Below are 12,191 nucleotides of genomic sequence, written 5' to 3' on the forward strand. Positions count from 1 at the left end.
GTTTCCTTAAGAGCATGATGATGTCATCTAACAAGATATTTAAAAAGGGGGTATCTATTAACTGCTTTTATGTCTGATGAAGCGTTATGTGATAACGCGAAAGCGCTTACTCCATACTGCAGTTCGTTTGTTCGTTTTTAATAAACGTGGATTCTATTTTACAAGAAGAGCCTTCTGGATTGATTGGATTTATTGAAGCTGATGTTACAGCCTATGGTGCACTCATTTGTTTTTGCCTATATTTTATTTAATTTGAGTGCTTTACTTGGTGGTGCTGTTCTTTTTCTCTTATGATCATGAAGGGATTCACATCTAGATCAAGGGAGGTCATCGTCCCCCTGTACTCATCACTCATCAGACCAATGATTGAGTACAATGCCCCATTCGGAATGTATCTGACCCAACACCTGCAGCAACTGGAAAGGCCCCAAAAGTTCCTCACCAAAAGGATAAAGGGTCTCAAAAATATGTCTTATGCTGCCCGACTGAAGGAACTCCAGCTCTATTCAGTCACTTACCGTCTGCTCAGAGGTGACCTGTGCCTGACATACAAGGCCATGTCCAACCCAGAATTGATGAACATGCTTCACCTCAAAAAATCTAGATCCCTCAGAACTACAAGGGCGGGAGACTTAAACCTTGACACAGTTATTAATAGGACGTGCTGGAGGGACAGATTCATCACCCAAAGACTCCCTATGCTGTGGAACAAAATCCCGGTACATGTGAGGCAGAGCACCTCGCTGGCCTTGTTCAAGAGAAATCTTGACCAATGGATGGGAGATCGCAGATATACCCCAGGGATTACCTCAGTGTCACTGCTTGACAGAGGCACAGCAAAATAATGGGCATAGTATCCTTCAAACTAAAGGGGTGGCGAAAGCCACAAAACTCTGGGCTAGGCTTATAAATGCCCTTGGGCAGATAGCCTAGTATGAGCCTATGAACCTATGAACCTATGATCTCGGGAGCATCTGTTCATCTTTATGTGATAGTACGCATCCTTGAGATCTATGGAGCACATCCAATCACCTTTCCCTAGGAAGGGAAGAATGGACTGAAGCGTGACCATTCGGAACTTCTCTTTCTTCATGAACTGGTTGAGTCTGCTGAGGTCCAAGATAGGTCTCCAGTCCCCTGTTTTCTTTGGTACCAAAAAGAATCTTGAGTAAGTTCCGAATCCAACTTGGTCTGCTGGGACTGGTTGAATGACTCGTTTTTCTAGCAGTCTGTGGACCTCTACAGTTGCTTGTTCCCTTACATTGGGTGGAACATCTGGGATTCTGTTTACAGGAATGGGAGGGGAAGAGAACGGTATGAAATATCCTCTGGAAATGATGCTTTGTACCCAAGTATATGATGTTATGTTTAGCCAGGCTTCTGGGTACAAAGACAAGCGACCCCCGACTGCCTCCAGAGCCGAACAGTTGGGCCCCCATTCAGGGGCACAGGTAGGGTTGACCGGAGAACTGACCCCTGTCACCCTGTTGCTGCGGACCCCCTCTGCTGCGGGGGTGGCGTCTTCCATTATAACCCCCTCCTCTGCCTCTAGAGGGGGTTTCTCCACGTGTGTCTTGAAAGGCTCCCTGTGCTTTTCGGAGCCACATTTTCCCTCCCCTAGGGCCCTTGGGGTAGGGCCGAGTAGGGGTAGAAAAACGGACTCCAACGGCAGATAAAGTCTTGCCCTCCTGCTCACACCTGGTTAAGGTTTCCTTTACTTTGGGCCCAAACAGTGATGAGCCATCGAATGGGGTATTAATGAAGGAAGACTTAAAGGGTTCTGCAAAGGAACAGAGACGCATCCAGGCTTGTCTTCGAAGAGCAATGCCCGAACTAGCAGCTCTACTCGAACCATCAGCTGCATAGGATATGAGACGCATGGACGAGTTTACCACTGAGTTTAGGGTAGTGAGCTGGGCGTTGACTTTGTCGGCCACCCCTGCAGCTATCATACCCTGGAGAGTATCTCTTAGCTCTTTCAGGAGATCTCTTTGTAGTCTGGTAAAGTGGGTTAAGTAGTTCAGTGATCACAGAGAAAAAGTCGCTGAACTAAACATGCGCTTCCCATATCTATTCATAACCCTAGAATCTCTGATAGGGGGATGGATAGAGGTGGATGTCTCAGACACTTCCTTTTTGGTGGCTGCAGCTACCATCATGGCATCAACAGGCACACCCTTTGTCAAAAATGGCTTGCCCACTGGGGCAAACATGAATTTATTGGGCTTACGAGGAACAGGTTCCATGGCCTCTGGTGACTCCCATGCCTTACGAGAAATCAGTTCCATGAGCTTGTTGTAAGGCAGAGACACTCAAGAAGTGGAAAGTTGAGACCCAAACGCCTTCAAGAGCATGGACTCATCCTCAGTAGGGGTTTTGGACTGCCAATCGCTCCTCTGACTAAGGATCTCTAGTATCTCTGCAAAGGAGATATCCTCAGAGGGGGATCGAGGGGACTCTTCTGACTCATCTAAGTCCGTGTCAGATGTCAAAGACTCCTGTGGGGAGTCTAAGTGCCTCCTCTTGCACAGTCTCTTCCTGGGCACCTCCTCAGTGGGGGGATCTGGGGAGGTCTCAGAAGAGCAGGGGATGCCCTGTTGGGTACTTGAGGCTCGGGGTCTCTACGCTCAGAGGGACCGGTAGATGAAGAAGCAGACACAGGAGCTTGAGGGGAGAGGGAAAGCTGAACCGATGCTGATTTTGTCTTTTGAGACAAAACTCTCCTCATAGCATCGAAGGCACCATGGCTCCGACGAGAAGGAGTGGACGGACCCGAGAGTACCGTCCGATCCTCCCGCACCTAAACCCTGGGCTCTGAGCCCGAGGTAGGAGCCGAGCTCATCCATGCCGAAGCCCTGAGAGGAAGAGTCAGCACTGACAAATCGGTTCGACTATCTTCCCCGGACCCGACGAGAGAGCGTCGACTCCTAGAGTCCTCGGTCAGCGCTGAGGACATCCGAGTAGATGGAGCCATTAACACCGGTGTGGGTATCAGCTCCAAGGGTTCAACAACCATCGGTTGAGTTTCCTTTGGCTCCGAGAGTCCAGTACGGCTCGGAGGAGGAGTAGACAAATCCGGTTCCATGCTTTTCGACACCAATGAGCTGGTCAGGGCTGACAACAATTTGGCAAGTCCTGGTCCCTGTAAAAGCTTCTGCACTAGCCGATCCATGTCCAAATCTGAAAGGCTGACTGAGGACTTAGCTGAATGCACCAAAGGTGCTGACTGGAGCAGAGGGGAAGAAGTAACCTCAGAGACCGGCTCCAATACCGAGAGCTGGCTCCGAATCAAAGGTACACTCAGTTCCGATGTCTGGGGAACCGATGACCCTCCTTCTGAAATTTTTGCCTTTTTTGTCACTTTGTTTGAAGATTTGGATTTTGAGGATTTGGAGGACGTGCTAGTACCCTCATGGCTACTCAACACCTCAGAAAAAGATTGCTGTAGCAATCCCCTATCTATTAGTTTCCTCCTTCTCTCCAAGAGGACTCTTGAAGAAAAAGAATGGCAAATGCTGCAGGTGTCTTGGAGGTGTTTAGCCCCCAGACAGTAGACACATTGAATGTGTCCGTCAGTGACAGACATTTTCTGCCCACAATCTGGGCATTTTTTGAATCCCGATTTAGGATGGGATTTCTCCTTTTCATCCGACATAGCTAAATAAAACAAATAGTAAACTGCAAAAGGTAAGACAGTAAAGTCCTTACTCACTTGTAAAGATCCACAAAACAACTAAGCCCAATCCGGGCACTATCTATAACAATGTAATTATAGATTACAAATATAGGATTAAAGAGGCCCACAGAGAAAAAGCCTGACTATTAGAAAGATTAATAAGAGTAAATAGGGCTAAAGGCAAGCACAAACGAAGAAGCCAACAAGGCACTTACTATTTAAACTATTTATAACTATTTAAACTATAGATTATATTATGAAAAGACCTAATACTAACACACAACTATTTTAGTAACAAAAAGGAAAGCTTTATTATAAAACTTGCTGTTATATTTCCCAATAATGGTCCGAGCTAGCTGGATCACCGAGATCTCTCTTGCCGCAGCAAACTAGATCTGGAGTAACTCCAGCAGTGCATTGTGGGATAAGGGGCTTGGTTTTGAGCTACTGGCAAACCTTGAGCTTTGCTATCGGCCATGTCGGAGCCGAAGATCGGCTCCGAACCCATCAGTGAGAATAAACGGCGAGATTTAACAACTTCACATCAAGGGTTCTCATGCAAGAAGAGAAAAATTAGTTAAAGAATGTAAATCCCTGGACACAGTAGTATGATTAATACATGATGTGATTACCTTAAAGTAAATATATGATTTAACTTGTAAATCATGGAACCCAGGTAACTTGAAAAATAAAAGAGGGAACTCTTTCTTATTGGAACGGAGATAAATGGTAACAGGATTACTCCTGCACTGAAGGACTGATTTAGAAGACAGGGGTTAACTTAACTGAGCACAATTAAGTCACAGAGAAGAGATAGTTGGGTGGGCCCAAGCAAAGTAGACATTTGGATTTACAGAGGGTGACTACTTACATTATGGTTTTCTAATAGCTATAGTCAAGGAGTACAGAATACTCTCTCAACAGGAAGATATAAAAGTAACAGAGACAATCAACTTGCTGATGGAAGCAAGGTCAGGTAGTGCATGCGATAAGAGATTAACAGTTATACAAACATGGGTTATTGTTATTCAAAAACGAGAATGCCTATTGGACAGACTAACCATCGTGTCTGTTGTAAATCGAACATATACCAACAGAAAACAATTAGGGGGCTAAAGTACCACTGAGCAGACAAACATTTTTTTCTGTTCATATATACAGAATGTCCAGATTTTTGCCTCATATTTTTGGTCTGTTCTTCATAAAATTTGTGATTTTCTGACAAATCACCAAGGATAATGACACATATTTGAGTTTCAGTCTTCATACCCTTCAGAAAATGCATGCTAACACAAATCCTGTCATTCTAGCAGCTTTCTACATCTATAAGAGCAACATTTACAATCTGTCTTTCAGACAATGCATGCAAACACAAATTTTGTTATTTTAACAGCTTTCTAAGTTTATAAAAGCAACATTTACAATCTGTCCTTCAAACAATGCACGTTAACACAAATCCTGTTATTCTAGCAGCTTTGTAAGTTTATAAGAGCAACACTTACAATCTATCCCTATTTTAGGGTTTTGTCCCTCATTATTTAAGGCTTTGTCCACATTTCTTGAGCTAAGAGGTTGAGAGGTATGTATGGAGGGCAGACCAAATACAAGAAAGATCATGTATGTTCTGCAAAACTAAAGAAATGTACCAGAATTTCCTTGTATTTCTCTGCTATTTCAGCACTCTTATACCTCAGAGCTTTCCAATTTTTATAGTAAAAAATAAAAAAACAAGCAACAGAGATTCCTTTTTCTCTGTTGCTTCTATTGAACAAGCAAGCATGGGAACGTAAGGCCCATACACATACACAGTACATCAACAAATGCTGAAGAACAGGAAACAACAAGAAGGAACATTACAGCACTGTTACACAAATACATTACTTAAGAAAGATGAACAATTTTGTTTCTTAAATATTGCCATTGTATAATAGCTGACTCGTAGGTATGGGTATATGAGGATTTACCCATACCCATTTGCCTGTTATTGCTTAAGTAGAATATATGAAAGCTTAAAAGAAAATTAAGTGTCTAGTCTATCTTTGTAGAAGGTGAACAGGGAAAACAGCTTTGGTATTCAAATTCCTACAAAAATGGGTAGGTATTTGCCTAACCCCAAAGAATGCCACAAAATCCAGAAAAATTCAGTTTTTGGACAGAAGAACTTGCACAAATAGTTCTATAATCCTGAGAAACTTAAGATGTTCCCTAGATTTGATAATAAATGTTACAGGTACAAGAGTGAGCAGATAGGTACTAGGAAACTTATTTTTTGGGACAATTCACAACTTGACCAACACAAAATGTATGTTCAGGCATTGATTTCAAGAATACTATGTAAGGTGGGGTTGCTTAAGAAGGATAATATATTGTTGAATTGGTCAAGATATTTGAAGATGTCAAAAAATGAGAAGACCTTGGTGGCTCTGACTCTCTTAGTGGTGAAAAAGGTGATAACTAGAAGTTGGAAAAGCTCATTGACACCCTGGTTAGGTGTAGATAAACACATCTTGCGGTACATAAGAAATGGGGAAATACAAAGGGGAAAAGTAAAAGTAAGCAAATTATGCCAGAATAAATGGGCACTTTGGAACTGAATTATACAAGGGGACTAATGGTCTATAGTCATCTCTAGAGATGTCCCAATAACATAGGAAGGGGTGGAATAGGTGGGAAGAGACAAATAATTAAAGGGTAGTGCATGAAGACATGCTATACAGAAGATAAAGTTGTAAAGTTAATATTCAGTACGTGAGAAACTTTCACATTTTGATAAAAGAGTTTGTATTTGCAAATCTGTCACCAATCTGTACAAATGGATTAAGCTTAGTGTACATGTTATATACTGTTTGCACATTTTCTTATTATTTTTTTCTTTTAATGTTACTTAATGTTGCTTGATGAAATAAAATTCTCAAGTTTTATAAAATAAAAAGTATGCAAACAAATAAGCAAATAAATACACAAACTACTGACCAAATGGTATTTTTCTAAAAAAAAAAAAAAAAAAAAAAATGTGGGAGTCACAGCATAGCCTCATGCAACAGAAGTCAGTGCACCTCTCTTCCTATAGCTAATTAGCTCTGAGGTCACTGCATCTCATCTGAAAAAATTCTGTTTGACAGATCAGGCTCAATTAATTCACATTCAGCAAATCCACCCATGACAGTTCATGTAAATGTTAAGTGGCACTCCAACTGGGGCTCTAAACCAGCAAAAAGGAAGTTATGTACTCATCATAATGTTCCATGTGAGTTGTTTATCTCGCCTTTATTCTCACTGATGGGTTCGGAGCCAATCCTCGGCTCCGACACGGCCGCTAGCAAAGCTCAATGTATGCCAGTAGCTCGAGACCAAGCCTCTTATCCCATGATGCATTGCTAGAATTACCTCAGATCTTGTTTACTGCGTGTATATATACCCCTGTAAGGGGTGCACTCCCCAAGAAGGAAGAAGAAGTATTGAATAACCAGGATGATACTAGCCTCTAGGTCAACTGTCAGCCAGGAGGGGGATGGAGGGAGGGACGTGAGAATAAACGGGAGATAAACACACATGGAACGTTATGGTGAGTATATAACTTCTTTATGTGAAGTTGTTAAATCTCGCCGTTTATTCTCACTGATGGATAGCGTCCCTAGCACCCGCAATCCTGGGTGGCTCATGGGAGTACATTCTTCAGGACCGTAGAACCAAAAGAAGACCAGTCCCTGGAAGCCTTATCTATTTTGTAAGGATTAATAAAGGTATGAGGCTTAGACCAAGTGGCTGCAGCACAAATGTTATCAAGGGGCAATTTAGCTTGAAAAGCAGAAGACGTAGAAACGGCTCTGGTTGAATGAGCCTTTATTTTGTGTGGCAAAGGTATGTTAGCAGTTGCATGAACAAATGAGATACAATCCTATAACCATTTTGAAAGGGTTGTTTTAGCCACTGGTCTACCTTTTCTGGCCTCCGAAAAGGATACAAAGAGTTGATCTGATTTTCTAATATCCTTAGTTCTATCAAGATAAAACCTGAGCTGTCTTGTCTGTGCACGTCAAGTTTGTGCAGCATGTATTCTAATTTGTTGGAATGGTTGAGAAAAAAGACCGGCAACTCAATGACCTGACTGATATTATACTCAGAACAGACTTTAGGCAAAAAGGAGGGGTTTGTTCTGAGAGATACTCTATCAGCATGGAAAATCATTTAAGGAGGTCTAATAGATAATGCTTGAAGTTCTGACACTCTGTGGGCAGAAGTAATGGCCACTGGAAAAATAGTTTTCCAGGACAAAAATTTGAGATCATAAGATGATGCTTGTTCGAAGGGGGAAGAATTATTTGAGATAGCATAAAATTCAAATTCCAAGGCGATTAAGGGGTTTTGACAGGAGGCCTCATGTGAAAAACACCTTTGAGGAAAAAACTTAGATAACTTATGGGCCATAATATTTAACCTATCCAATCCAAGGTGGAAATTAGATATGGCAGCTAACTGAACCCAAACTGTGGCAGCTGCTGCTCCTTCCTTAAAACTAATTGTCAAAAAGTCTAAAATGGACGACAAAGGAGTTCGGAAAGGGTCAATTTTTTGTATACTGGCCCAAATGGAGAACCTTTTCCACTTACTGCGATATAGTTTTCTGGTGGATGGCTTATGCGAAGACAACAGAATTTGTCTTGTGTCATCTGAGAGTAAATGAAGCCTGGCTATTTGGGGAAGTGGATCAGCCAAGCAGTCAGCTTTAGAGACTGCAATGAAGGATGGAGGTCCCCTGACTGGTGTGTCAGGAGGTCTGAAACTGGGTCCAGGATCCATGGATCCTCCAGCAGATGATGGTGAAGAAAAGGGAACCAAATCTGTTGAGGCCAATGGGGGGCTATAAGGATAACAGTCCTTCCCAGTGACTTTGCTTTCTGTAAAAACCTGTGTATCGATGGAATTGGAGGGAATGCATATAGGAGACCCGGAGGCCAATCGTGTTCGAGTGCATCTCTCGGGGGATGTCCCGGAGGTGGTAATAGGGCAAAGTAGCTTCTGCATTTGGTATTGATGTGACTGGCAAAGAGGTCCCAGCAAGGCTGGCCCCATTTGCGGAAAATCATATCCGCAACGTGTTGGTTGAGAGATCACTCATGAGGCAACAGGATTGTCCTGCTCAGCTTGTCCGCTATCAAATTGGATTTTCCGGGATGTGCACTGCTAACAGAAAACGCTGGGATGACACAGCCCATTGCCATACCCTGAGGGCTTCTCGACAAAGGGGATAAGACTTGGTTCCGCCCTGTTTGTTCAAGTACCAGACCACTGACATGTTGTCTGTCTGAATTGCAATTGTCCCTAGAGGAAGAGAGTCCTGAAAGTACTGCAATGCCAGACGTACTGCTCTCAACTCCAGAACATTGATATGCAGATGTGACTCTTGATCCATCCATGTGCCTTGGACAGTCTTTCCCTGAAAATGCCCCCCCCCCCCACCTATCAGGGAAGCATCCGTGGTCACAGTGGCTACTGGGTGGGGAGCACAGAGGGTCTTCCTATTGTGACATGAAGAGACGTCAACCACCACCGAAGGTCTCTCTCGCAAGAGTTTGTGATGACAATCATATGGTTCATTGGCAATTTCTGGTAAAATCATTGAGCGAACAGGAGCCATTGAAGAATTTGCATAGGCATCCTTGTGAGTGGAATGGCTAGAATTGCTCCCGCTATCAAACCTAGTACCTTCAAGACCTCTGCGGCTGTAGCTCTGTTCTACGACACCAATGAGTTGACGTGTTGGCGAAGAAGTGAGACCCTTTCGAATGGAAGACGTAGAGTAGTGGTTGAGGTATCTACCTCTGCTCCTATAAAGATGGTATGCTGCGATGGCGACAAGGCAGACTTTTTGAAGTTGACTGTAATGCCTAAGTGGTGGCAGAGTGTCAGAGTAGATTGTGTTGCCTGAATCAATTGATGCCTGGTGGTAGTGGTGAGGAGCCAGTCGTCTAGATATGGAAACATCTGGAATCCAAGATGCCTCAGGTGAGCCATGACCACTGCCATGCATTTGCTGAACACTCTGGGGACTGTAGTGAGACCAAAGGGCAGGGCTCAAAACTGGTAGTGATTGGCTCCCAACCAGAAATGCGGGTGATCTCTGGAGTGTCTGTCCATCTTTATGTGGTAGTACGCGTCCTTGAGATTGATGGAGCACATCCAATCGCCTTTAGGTCTCCAGTCCCGTTTTCTTTGGAACCAAAAAGAAACTTGAGTAAGTTCCGAATCCAATTTGGTCTGCTGGGACTGGCTGGATGACTCTTTTTTCTAGCAACTTGCGGACCTCTATAGTTGCTTGTTCCCTGAGACTGGGTGGAACATCCGGGATTCTGTTTACAGGAGTGGGAGGGGAAGAGAAAGGTATGAAGTATCCTCTGGAAATGATGCTTTGTACCCAGGTATCGGATGTTATGCTTAGCCAGGCTTCTGGGTACAAAGATAAGCGACCTCCGACTGCCTCCAGAGGCGGACAGCCGGGTCTCCTTTCAGGAGCACTGGCCTCTGTCACCCTGCGGTTGCGGACCCCCCTGCCCTCGGAGGGGGCTAAGGAAGTCCAGCTATGCCTCTGCCTGAGAATCTCAAGGATGCCCGAAAAGGAAACATCTTTGGGGATGAGCCATCAAATGGGGTGTTGATAAAGGAAGACTTGAAAGGCTCCGCAAAGGAACAGAGACGCATCCAGGCTTGTCTACGCAGGGCAATGCCTGAACTAGCGGCTCTACTTGAACCATCAGCAGCGTAAAATATGAGACGCATGGACAAGTTCACAATCAACTTTAGGGTAACGAGCTGGGTGTTAACTTTGTCGGCAACCCCTGCAGCAACCGTACCCTGCAGAGTATCTCCTAACTCTTCAGGAGATCTCTTTGTAGTCTTGTAAAATGGGTTAAATAGTTCAGTGATCAAAGGGAAAAGGTCGCTGAACTAAACATGCGTTTCCCATATCTATCCATGATCCTAGAATCTCTGTTAGGAGAATGGATAGATGAGGGCGTTTCAGACGTTTCCTTTTTGGTGGCTGCCGCCACCACCATGGCATCAACAGGCACTCCCTTAGTCAAAAAGGCTTTGTCCACTGGGGCAGAGATGAACTTATTTGGCTTCCAAGGGACAGGTTCCATGGCCTCCAGAGACTCCCACGCCTTACGAGAGATCAGCTCCATGAGCGAGACACCCAAGAGGTGGAAAGTTGTGACCCGAAAGCCTTAAATAGCACTGACTCGTCTTCAGTAAGGCTTTTGGACTGCCAACCGCCCCTTTGATTAAGGATCTCTAATCTCAACAAAGGAGATATCCTCAGAGGGGGATCGAGTGGACCCTTCTGACTCATCCAAGTCAGTGTCAGATGTCAAAGGCTCCTGTGGGGAGTCCAAGTGCCTCCTCTTGCACAGTCTCTTCCTGGGTACCTCCTCAGTGGGGGCATCTGGGGAGGTCTCAGAAGAGCAGGGGTTGCCCTGTGGGGCTAATTGAGGCTCAGTATCTCTACACTTGGGTTGACTGGTAGAAGCAGGACCGGGCCCAGGTGCTTGAGGGGAGGAGGAAGCCAGACCTGATGCTGATGTCTTTGGAGACAGGACTCTCCTCATGGCATCGAACGCACCATGGCTCCAACAAGAAGGGGTAGACAGATCTGAAGGGACCATCCGATCCTCCCGCACAGAGGCCATGGGCTCTGAGCCTGAGGTAGGATCCGAGCCGAAGCCCCCAGAGGAAGATTCGGCACTGACAAATCGGTATGACTATCCTCTCCGGACCCAACAGGAGAGTGTCGGCGCCGAGGACGTCCAAGTAGATGGAACCAATAACTCCACAGGCTCAACAACCATCAGGTCCAGCTCCTTCGGCTCCGAAAGTCCAGTATGGCTCGGAGGAGGAGCAGTCAAGTCTGGTTAATGGTTTTTGGCTCCAACGAAGGCGTTGGAGCCGACAACAATTTGGCAAGGCCTGGTGCCCGTAAAAGCTTCTGCACCAACCGGTCCATATCCAGATTGGAGAGGCTGACAGAAGACTTCTAGGAGTGCACTGAGGGTGCTGACTGGAGCAGAGGAAATGAGGGAATTTACGAAACCGGCTCCAAGCTGTGAGCTGGCTCTGAACAGAAAGGACACTCAGTTCCGAGGGCAATGGAACCGATGACCCTACACCCTCCATTTTTTTAGCCTTTTTCGATGCTTTGGAGTCACCTGAAGACTTGGCTGACTTTGAGGATTTACTAGCACCATCCTGGTCACCCAGTGCTTCCGAGAAAGGGTGCTGAAGTAAACCCCTATCCACTAATTTCCTCCTTCTCTCTAAAAGTATCCTGGAAGAGAAGGAGTGACAGATGCTACAAGAGTCCTGAAGGTGTAATGCCCCCAGACAATAAACACACTGAACATACCCGTCAGTGACTGACATTTTTTGTCCACAATTCGGACATTTTTTGAAGCCAGATTTAGGATGTGGCTTCTCTTTCTCATCAGACATCTCTATTACAAATTTAGACAAATTTAAA

General features: G+C 44.7%; 1 protein-coding gene across 1 annotated transcript in view; it reads right to left on the reverse strand.

Moving 5' to 3' along the window:
• The window catches only part of LOC122807215 (tubulin polyglutamylase TTLL13-like), a 2,572,017-nt gene that overhangs the window by 1,388,846 nt on the left and 1,170,980 nt on the right, over positions 1-12,191 (reverse strand). The window lies entirely within an intron of this gene.

This window comes from Protopterus annectens, chromosome 7.part0 (genome assembly GCF_019279795.1).
Source record: "Protopterus annectens isolate FY-2018-M chromosome 7.part0, PAN1.0, whole genome shotgun sequence".
Classification (NCBI taxonomy): domain Eukaryota; kingdom Metazoa; phylum Chordata; order Ceratodontiformes; family Protopteridae; genus Protopterus; species Protopterus annectens.